Genomic DNA, 10,361 nt, shown 5'->3' on the forward strand with positions numbered 1-10,361 from the left:
CCTCTGTCGGATTGTCTGTGTTGAAGACACTCCCCCTTGCTCTGGCATGTTGTGTCTTGCCTCATCGAAGCAGCATCCCAGGCTCAGGTGTGGACCTGGTCCCAAATCTGAAACAATTACACTCAGTGACCGAAGACGGTTGTGTTATCAAATGGGTGCACAGCTCCAATCCCTTCCCCCCCGGCTGAGCGCAGGGCATGTGGCGATAGAGTCATGGTTCAACGTGTCTCCTCTGTGCCTGATCCACAGCAGGGGGCGTCTGTTACAGTGCCCAGCGTGCCAGCCTGGCTCTTTAGCTCAAGCCCTGGCAACTCATGCGCTGGGGTCCTTTGTTCAATCCCTGGCATCAGCCAAAATGGCAGCCATCACAAAAGTGGCCCTGTCTTGTCTTCACATGGGAAGCTGAAAGTAATGTGGCTGATGACGAAAGGGACACTTGTTTCCTTCCTAAGGGTTGCCTGGGGCAGAGCTATAGAGACTCCAAAATGGAGCGAGGCGCCGGAACTGTCTGTGCTGAGACAGAAAACATGAGAGACACAGGTGTGCCACCAAGTCCTTCCCTTTTGTGCACACTGGCGCCTCCAAGGGCATTTAACCTCACCCTGGGGAACAGGCCTCACTTGGATCGTCACAATGGCGCTTGGCCTGGCTGTTCTGCTCTTCCGCTATGTGCCGAACTCTCCACTGGTGTCAGCTGGAAATGAGCCCATGGCGTGAGAGCAGAAGGTCAGAGTCAGGATCTGCCCTGGGAACAGAGAGCAGAATTTACTGGCCTCCATGCGCACTGAACGCCTCAGAATCCAGCAGGCCCTTGCCAGCTAATTCACCCTTCTGAAGACTTCCCATCCTTTAATGTCCACTCCCCCCAACCTCCTTCGTGGCAGCGTGGATTTGCTTTCATGCTGTGCCACTGCAGCCTCAGAACCCTATGGTGTACTCATGTGGCCGCTGGCAAGCAGTGCCATGCCAGGCACCGGCAGAATGCCCTGGCACGAGGGCAGGGTGGCAGGCTCCACCAGCATCGGTGCCGACTTCCTCTCAACCCGGGGGTGCTCGACCCCCCTCCCCGTCCCAGGCCCCATCCCCACTCCACCCCTTTCCCCAAGCTCCCAACCGTACCCCACCTCTTCCTGCCCCCACCCCATAGCGCACCCTGTCCCCGCTCCCGCCCAGTGCCTCCTGCACACCGTGGAACAGCTGACCTACAGGGGTAGGAGGCACTGGGAGGGAGGGAAGGGGAGAAGTTGATCAGTGGGGCTGCCGGCAGGGAGGAGGCGTTCGGGGTGGGAAGCTGGCACCCGCTAATTTATTTCTGTGAGCGCTCCTATATTATAAAATAACAAGCCCAGAGACCCAGTGGTTGGGTTCTGCAGCGTAGATGGGCCCTCACCATGTTATCAAATTGTGCTACAGCCTTGCTTTGTCCAACTGTAGTATGGTTCGAGGAGACCGTTGTGTCCCATCTATTCTATAATATGAAACCAGGAAGCTGAGGGGAAACAGGGTTGTAAATGGAGCCCCTAATAGGTTTATTTTTACAGTGCAGCTGGGCTCTGAGATGGTACCGGAGCCTCATTGGTCCCTACCAGAAGAAAGAGATCAGCACTGTACAAAGTTTTAAAAGCTGAATGTACAAAGCCGCATAGGTGCAGCTGTGCCCATCATCACCAATGCGCAGGCACAATGGAGCGCACCAAGTCATTAGGTAAGGGAACGAGCTCCACAATCGGCTTAGAGAGATGGAAGCTCCCACCTTCCCTGACATACCCGTCTTGGGGCTCATCACTGGAGTGCAGCTGTCACCTCAGCCAGGGGGAAAAAGTTTTGGCTTTGTCAAACAATAAGGTCTTAATTGGGCTGGAGACCCGCTAAAGAGTAACAGTTAAAACACCCATGCAAGGGATTGTGGGTGGCGTTATGTAAATTTCATAGAGGCTGAAACAACTGTGCCACAGTGGTAGAGATGAGGCCCCTTAGAGGCTGGGAGAATGTGCACGCGTCAGCGTTGCCTGCATGGACATGAATCACGTCCAGCCGCTGCGTTCAAACAACAGGACCCTGCTGTCTGTCAGGAACCCAGCAGTCACTGCGTGCAATTCTAACCCAACTGCTATTTGCTGCCAGCAATGCATTTGTTGGCTAGTCATAGTAACTGGGCTGTGGGCTGCTGCCTGGTTCAACGCCAGGGAGTCCCATGTGGTCTGGTACAGCCTTTGATTCAGGGAGGTTCTGGGAACCTGCAGCTGCTGCAGCTGGGCTTCGGTCAGAGAAGCACCTGTGACAAGCATCAGACTGAATAAAAAGGATGCTGTGCTGGCAGCGTAGCTGATCCAGTCTCTATTTGATGGCCACTCTCAGCATGAACCTGACTCAGAGTCCCTGAGGCTGCAACGCCTCTTACTGTCAGCTACTGTGCTCATGTCTTCCTCTGATTTCCATTCCCCTTTCCTCTCCCTTTTCTCTTCAAAGCTTTTAGTGACCATAGCAATGGCCAGTCATGAGCTATGGGTGAACTGAAGGGAGAAAAGAAAGGCCTGGGCTCCCCTCCCTCTGCCACTGTCTTAGGAGCCTTATAATGCCAGGCTTAATACTGAGGCTTGGCACGAGGCCTGGAGGAAACAACCCTGCAGACTGACCTTCGCTTCCCAGGTGCATCCCTGGAAATTTGCTGATGTTCCCAGTCTGAATCAATGGAATTTGCAGTGGCTTGGCAGCCCTGCTGATTCCTGTGCCCACCTCGGGCTGTGTTCTTGTCAGCTCTTGCAACCTAAGTAAGGTGGCTGACACAGTAATCCAGGAAGAGCAATGGGATACCATGTCGGTGATTCAGCAGATGGCACTCTTTCCTCTGAATTAGTGATGAACCAATGCCCCAGTGTCATCTTAGGAGATGCCATGCTGCCGGAGCTGCTGTCCATTCGCAGACACACAAAACCAATCCCTGACATGACAAATCCAATGGTACTTTTGGCAGGAGGGAGGGGTGTTAGTCCTGCAAGAGTTTTGCCATTCTGTTGCTCTAATTTCCCCTGCCGTTTCAATGTGATGCATAATTCCATTTTCACTTGCTGTCCAAACTTGTTGGCACAGTTTTACTGTGAGCTGTTAAACCACATCCATGTTCCACCCAGAGATGGGTGCATTTCAGCAGTGGATGAAGTGATTCCCATGTATATACTTTAGCAGGTGTAATGGGTAAAGTGCTTTGAGATCCAAGCTACTCTAGAAATACAAGATACTATGTATTCTGATCAAACCACTGGGCATTTCCCTTCTCCAACTTTTTATTATCAGGGACACACGGGAACAAGAGCATTGTGTCTTAAATGTCTTATGGCTCCTGTTCATTCCTCATGTGATTTCATGACCCTTCATGGCATCATGAATGTGAGTATTGTGATGTTCCATAGGATTGTTGAGATTCCACTAGGGAATAAGCTGCAGTCACTTACAAATTCTGAAGGCACTAAGAACTGTTTTCCTGCACGTGTCATAGCTGTAAAGAACAAGGGGGAGAAACACAGAAAATAGACTCCTCTGTAGATACAAAGTTTATCCTTGTTTTCTTTGGCTTGTCAGCTGTCATGCACAAATCCATGGATACCCTGAATTTCAGGCTTCTACCCCACAATTGTGCTTATCTTAAGAAACCTACACAAAGTGGATGCTGCTAACAGCTCTTCCAAAACAGCCTCCCTATATTGTCATTGTAGCACACCTAACAGTGTCCATGTTGGTTTACAGCTGCTTTATAATGAAACTCCTGGATTTTTACGTGGGGGCTCTTTGGAGCAGGGGCTGCTCTTGCTTAGTATCTATTCAGAGCCGGGCACAATGTAGGTGCTTCTAGAACCAAGTAGCGGAAGGGTGGTGCCGTGATCAGAACCGGAAGCTTGTGGGTTAGGAGATGGGGAATTCAATTCCCTGCTCAGTCACAGACCATCTGGGTGACTTAGTCTCTTTGTGCCACAGCATTGCCATGCCTCAGAGGGGTGTTGTAAGAATAAATCCATTCTAAATTGGGCGGTGCCCAGACCTGATGGCAATGGAGGCCATGTAAGCACCTTATCTAGAAGTAATAAATAATTAATAATACTTGGAACCAGGTAGCATCATATAAATACTAACTAATCCCAGTTTCAACATAGTGTGGCTTTATTATCCCCATTTCACAGTTGGGTAAAACAGAGGCAGAGAAGTTAAGTGACTGGCTACAGAGGGCGGGTGGGAGTGGGATTAGAATAGAGACATTCTTGGCTCTTAGACCACTACCCCACCCTACCTCTTTAAAATAAAGGTGGTGGCTTGCTTCTCTGACGTTTGCCTGTAACTCTTTACTAATTCTTTGTTTCTTGTCTAGTTATAGGGCCGTGGAGCTCTGAAGATCTGGCTGCTCCTGCTGGTGGGGGGAAATGTGTAGGTGAGTGGTTCTTGCTTTAAAGGGCAGTGGTAGCTAAAGGAACAGGTGCCTGCTGTATTCTTAATCATTCAACCCTGCCAAAGATGCTCTATCTCTCTACTTCATCCACTCTACTTCTCTCAGGGAGTCCCCAGTTTCGTTCCCTCACTAAGGCAGGGTTATCTGCTACTTCTGCTTGGTTGGCTTATTAAAAGGAGTTGTTGCTGTTATTATTTATTTGTATTGCAGTAGCATCTAAGAACCCCAGTCATTGGCTAGTACTAAGTGCTGCACTATTTTATTATAATTTGTTATCATATGAATCTATATCATGATTTATTTGTATTGTGGTCATGCCTAGAAGCTTGGGCCTCCAGTGCTAGGTACTATACAAACATATACCAGAAAGACAGCCCCTGCCCAGCACAGCTTACAATCAACCTTTAAGATGAAATAAGTGGATGTGATAAAGTGATGTGGGGGGGAGGGGGGTATATCACCAAACGACAATTCTAAAGGCTAGAACACAAAGAACTCACAATAAGACAGTTGTAGGTGTAAAATGCACTTACAGGGTCACTCCATATAAAAGTGAGTTAAAACTCTGTATCGTGTATTAATACCTTTGACTCTAAAACCTGAAAAAGTTTTTTTAAAAATCTAGGGATTTTCAACAGTGTTGATCAAACTCTGCTTCCGCTGCATCCCATGGTAAAGCTCTCATTGACTTCCGTAGCAGCAGAGTTAGGCCAGTGTTGTACACTCCTGAAAATCCCACCCCATTTCCTTTACCATTTATTTAGAACATGTCGGCAGTCCAACACAAAAGGCTCAGACTGCTTCCCCAGCAAAAATAAATTCCACCTGTGATCACTCAGCTCAGAACCACTCCACACCCTTGTCACTCAACACCCCCTTAATCAAAGGCCTGCAAAAATAAATGAGCCTTTTGCCCTGCACTTGTGCCCTGTTTGACCAACCAAGAAATCAGATTCCAGAGTCATGGATCTTCTGATGTCTCTGTTCACTTTTTATGCCTCTTTGTTCAAGCTGAAGGAAGCTAAGCTAGTTGGTTTCACGACCTGGTTCTAGTAAGTTTCATGTTCAGATTTTTACCCATGATCCCAGCGCTGCAGCAGCACAAGCAAACAAAATGCAAACCCTGCTTCCACCGACGTTTCATAAAAAACATTCAGACGTGGGGTTTGAGCGTGTCCCACTAATGTGCTTTGGGGAGGATATTGGTGGCATTATGTTTGTTTTTAATATGAAGAGCAAAATGAACTGATTCCAAATGGCACTAACAGGGAAACTAAGTAAGTGGCATGACAGAGATCATCCTGTGAACATTAACATCTTAAACACAATCACAGGCTGGGTCTTTCCACCCTGACCCTAGCATTACACATAAAGATCCTCCACATCCCATGATGAGACATGGGGTCTTTGCTACCAAGAAACAGAATTAATCAGAAACCTACAGGAAAAGTGGAGGAAGAGTGTGAAAACAGATGGAAATTTAATTTTTTAATGACAGCAGCAGATGGCAAAAGACACAAAAGTGTATTCACACCATGTCAGAGCCATTTATAGACTGCCTGGCACCGCGGTAATGCATTCCAATAGGGTTTAGATTATTGCTCCCCTGAGACATGCAGGCAATTGGCTTTCGAGTGGAATTGTATTATTTTTCTTGCTGCAAACTCTGAAAATAAAAGTTTCACTGTGGTTACAGTCACTGATAGGTAAGTCACTGATAGGTAAGTGGACGAGTAAATATGCTGAATGAAATTGACCGTGCACTGCCTCCCAATGCCTAAGGAGAGAATATTCTGACCTCAGAGCTTCACTCTCTTCCCACAGTGGCTTTACACCATCAGAAGGCTATTGTCTTCAGTGGTGTTACCCTACAGCAGCCTAACTGGAGAATCAGGCCTGCAGTGATTTCAGTGAGAGATCTAAAGGCACAAAATGTGGGCCCCTTTGGAGATCTGAATCTTGATCTGCATTTTGCAAATTAATCCACCCACATGTGGACACCCCTGAACCTTGAGGTATTTGAAAGCCAAAGCGGGATTTTGGAGTTTACATCCATCTCTTGTGTTTAAATCAAGACAGAGCTGAGTTATGGAGATTGGATCTGGAAATGCATTGGAATCTGAGCTTCTCCTAAGTCTGGATTGCTGAACATTTTAAATGTAAAGCTGGGCTTCTTGCCTTTTCCCAGCCCATTTCCTCCTCCTGTTTCATCCTGCTATTGTGATCAGCACAGGCCTGTATGACTTTCCCATGGATGGAGCAGCAGAAGCTGCTGTGACTGTCAGAGGGAAGGGACCTTCAGAACAAAGATCTTCACTAAGGATGTCTCTATGTTTGGGATCTTTGCCCCCTGTGTAGCTATCCCAAGGTAGCTCCACCAGTGCAACCTCTCAGGGTAGACACACTGCACTTGTTTAAATCAGGACTTGCAATGGTGCAGCCTACCCTGATTAGAAGCTGTCCCACGTACACCCTATTTTGAGGGTTCTCTGCATCAGAGTGAATTTAGAGCGAACAGAACCCAGGGCAGTGCTTACCTAACACAATTTCTTTGTGAGTTACTCTTTTCACTGTTTCAGGTTTGCTCCAGTGTTAGAGTTGCTCTTTAAACCTGTGAAGATCAGAGCTGTCAGAAATCTGGTGATTACCATTGCCAAGGGTTGCGTCGTGAGTCTTCTGTGTTTTGATTTCCGGGGGCTGGGGTTTGCACCTGAGTTTTGTTTTGAATGCGGGGGTTCAAACAAACTCAAAATGTCAAAAGCAGACTCAGGCATCATCATTGAGTTTTGCCTGGTTTGGGGCTGAAATGGCTGTTGCACTAGAAATACATAGAGAGATGGTGAAAAGCCAAAGACAACCGTTTCCAAAACCAAACTCGTGTCTGGGTTTGGTGTTGCCAGCCAGCGCTCATGATATTTGGTGTTTTTCTTAAAGCCTCAGCTCCTGGAGACTGGTGGTTCCATCTTCTATGAGAATCTCTATGAAAGAACTCCCTTTAAAACAAGAAGTACTGTTGTGGAGGAGAGCTGAAACATGTGATGTCTAACAGCTCAGAAACCAGGAAGTGGATAAAAAGGACTGCACATGTATTAGTGTTAAAAATCTCATGATTTTCAAACCAATCTCATGTTTTGGGGACTGACTCCTTTTGTTTTAAATGCTTGGGGTTAGTGATATTGCTGACTCCACGTGCAATTGGCACTATTTGGTCCCTCCTTGTTGGCAGGCACAGCAAGGAAGTCAAGGGTGATTGAATGATGGAGACTAATCTGCTTTCACACCCCCAACAGATGGTTCTCCCAGTCAGAAATGAGACACCTTGCCAGGGCAGTAAGCAGGGGCAGCTTGCCCTGCCAGTGCCACTCCCGATGCTGTCCCTCTTCCACTGATAAACAGAGGCCTGCGGAGCTGCCCGTCTGGCACTTTTACACACAAAACTCACTTAATTAAAAAAAAGGCCTTAGGGAGTAATAAAATATTGATCGATAAAAATCAATCGATAGGAACCATTGGCAGCTGCTGTGAGCAAGATGGCGCTTCGATTTGTTTTTTATGGGAAGGACGTGAGAGCAGAGTGAAGAAAAATCAGACTCAGACATAACAAGGCCTTTGAGTGACAGCTGCAAAATGGGATTATCATCATCCTGCAACTATGGTGCTATCATTTTTCATTTTTATTCATGCGCTGTAGAGCGGCTCGGCTCTCAATGCTATAGATCCTGGTTTTGGTGAAGGAGAGAATAACGGAGTGGCTGATGAGGGGTAAGAAGAGGAAAAGTGGCTCCCTGGGAAAGACTTTTTGTGAGGAAACACAGTATACCCGACACTGGGTCCTTTTTATTCTTCCCACTGCATCAAGGTTGCTGCTGTTGCTGGGACATGATGAAGGCAAGACAGAGAAATAGGTGGTGTTTTGAACAGGATCACAAGAACACACCATTAAATAGATCTGTCACTGCTAATATTGTTTGAAGGCTTTCTGTTTCCATGACAACCTGACAACCTAACAGCCTGGCTGACAGTGCTCTAAATCACTCCAGGATAAAAGCCTTTTATTTTTTTCTTTCCCTTGCATAACTTTGGACATTAACATCTTCAATGTGTCTTGACAGTTTTATTTGTTGTTTTTTTCTTAGAATCATAGGGTTAGAAGGCACCACAAGGATCATCTAGTCTAACCCCCTGCCAAGATGCAGGATTTGTTGTGTCTGAACCATCCAAGACAGATGGCTATCCAGCCTCCTTTTGAAAACCTCCAGTGAAGAAGCTTCCACAACCTCCCTAGGCAGTCTGTTCCATTGTCCTACTGTTCTTACAGTTAGAAAGTTTTTCCTGAGATTTAATCTAAATCTGCTAAACTGTAATTTGAACCCATTGCTTCTTGTCCTGTCCTCTTTGGCAAAAGAGAACAACTTTTCTTCTTTTTTTATGGCAGCCTTTCAAGTATCTGAAGTCCATTGTCATATGTCCACTTAATCTCCTCTTTTCCAAACTAAAAATACCCAGTTCCTTCAGTTTTTTGCTCATCTGGCTTGCATTCCATCCCTTTGATCATCTTTGTTGCTTGCCTCTGAATCCTTTCCAGTTTCTCTACATCCTTTCTATACATTGGAGACCAAAATTGGATACAGTACTTCATCTGAGGCCTAACCATTGCCAAGTCGAGTGGTACTATCACCTCCCATGTCTTTCATGCTATGCTTCTGTTAAGGCAATCTAAAACTGCATTTACTTTTTTTGCAACAGCATCGCATTGCTGACTCATGCTGAGGTTTCGATTCACCACAACTTCTAGATCCTTTTTAGCAGTGCTGCTGCCAAGCCAGATTTCCCCCATTCTGTATTTGTGCATTTGGTTTTTCTTCCCTAAGTGTAGCACCTTGCTTTTGTCTTTGTTGAATTTCATTTTGTTTATAGACTAATTCTCCAATTTATCAAGATCCCTCTGAATTTTAGTTCTATCCTGCCAAGTATTGGGGTACCTGGCATTGGTCACTGTCAGAAGACAGGATACGGGGCTAGATAAATCTTTGGTCTGACTCTGTACGGCCCATTCTTATGTTCTCTTAATAATAGTTCTGTCGAGCCCGCATTTCTCCAGCTTACTTATCAAAGTATCAGGTCAACAGCATTGCTGAAGTCCAGGTATTTTATGTTCACCGCATTCCTCCTATCCACCAAATCAGTTACCCTGTTGAAGAAGGAAATCAAGCTGGTTTGGAATTATTTGTTCTTGGTAAATCCATGCTGTCTGCTAGTGATTACCCCTTCATCCTCTGTTCTTAAACACACCGATTGCTGAGTGTTTGGAGATTTTTTTTCTTTTTAATTAACAAGTGACAGGGAGAAGGATCAAGATCAGAGGTGAGGAATAGTTGAAAAATCCCTCCTTAAAATACTTCTCTGCTGTGATGCTCACAACATACCCAGCAATGATGTGGGCAGGCAGGCAGGCAGCTGGTTTGCAGGGACTGCTGTTTTTTATGCTGATTAATGCCATCTCTTTATTTCCTTGGGCTCAGCCCGGTTATCTATTGTATCCATCCGTTGGCCGTGATCTTACACTAGAGCATAAGCTCTTCAGGGCTGGGACTATCTGTTATACATTTGTACAGTGCCTAGTATAATAGGGCCTTGGCCTTTAGGTGCTATCTTATTAATATTAATGAATCAAGGTCCCTTCTCGGTCCAAGACACACCACTGTCAAGGATAGCGATGGGAAAACAAAGCAACAATTCCGTAAACCTGCAGTTACAGGAATACAGAGTGAAGAGTCAAATGCCTAAACCGAACTGAAAGAACGTGGTAATGGGGACTGGGGACCATAGAAGAACGGTCTATGGGTGAAAGGGAGCAGAGAATCTGGAACTCAGATGCTCCCACTCTCACTGCTTTTGGCATCTCCAGCGAGGCCAGGTGTTT

Source organism: Mauremys mutica, chromosome 14, assembly GCF_020497125.1.
Source record: "Mauremys mutica isolate MM-2020 ecotype Southern chromosome 14, ASM2049712v1, whole genome shotgun sequence".
Lineage (NCBI taxonomy): Eukaryota > Metazoa > Chordata > Testudines > Geoemydidae > Mauremys > Mauremys mutica.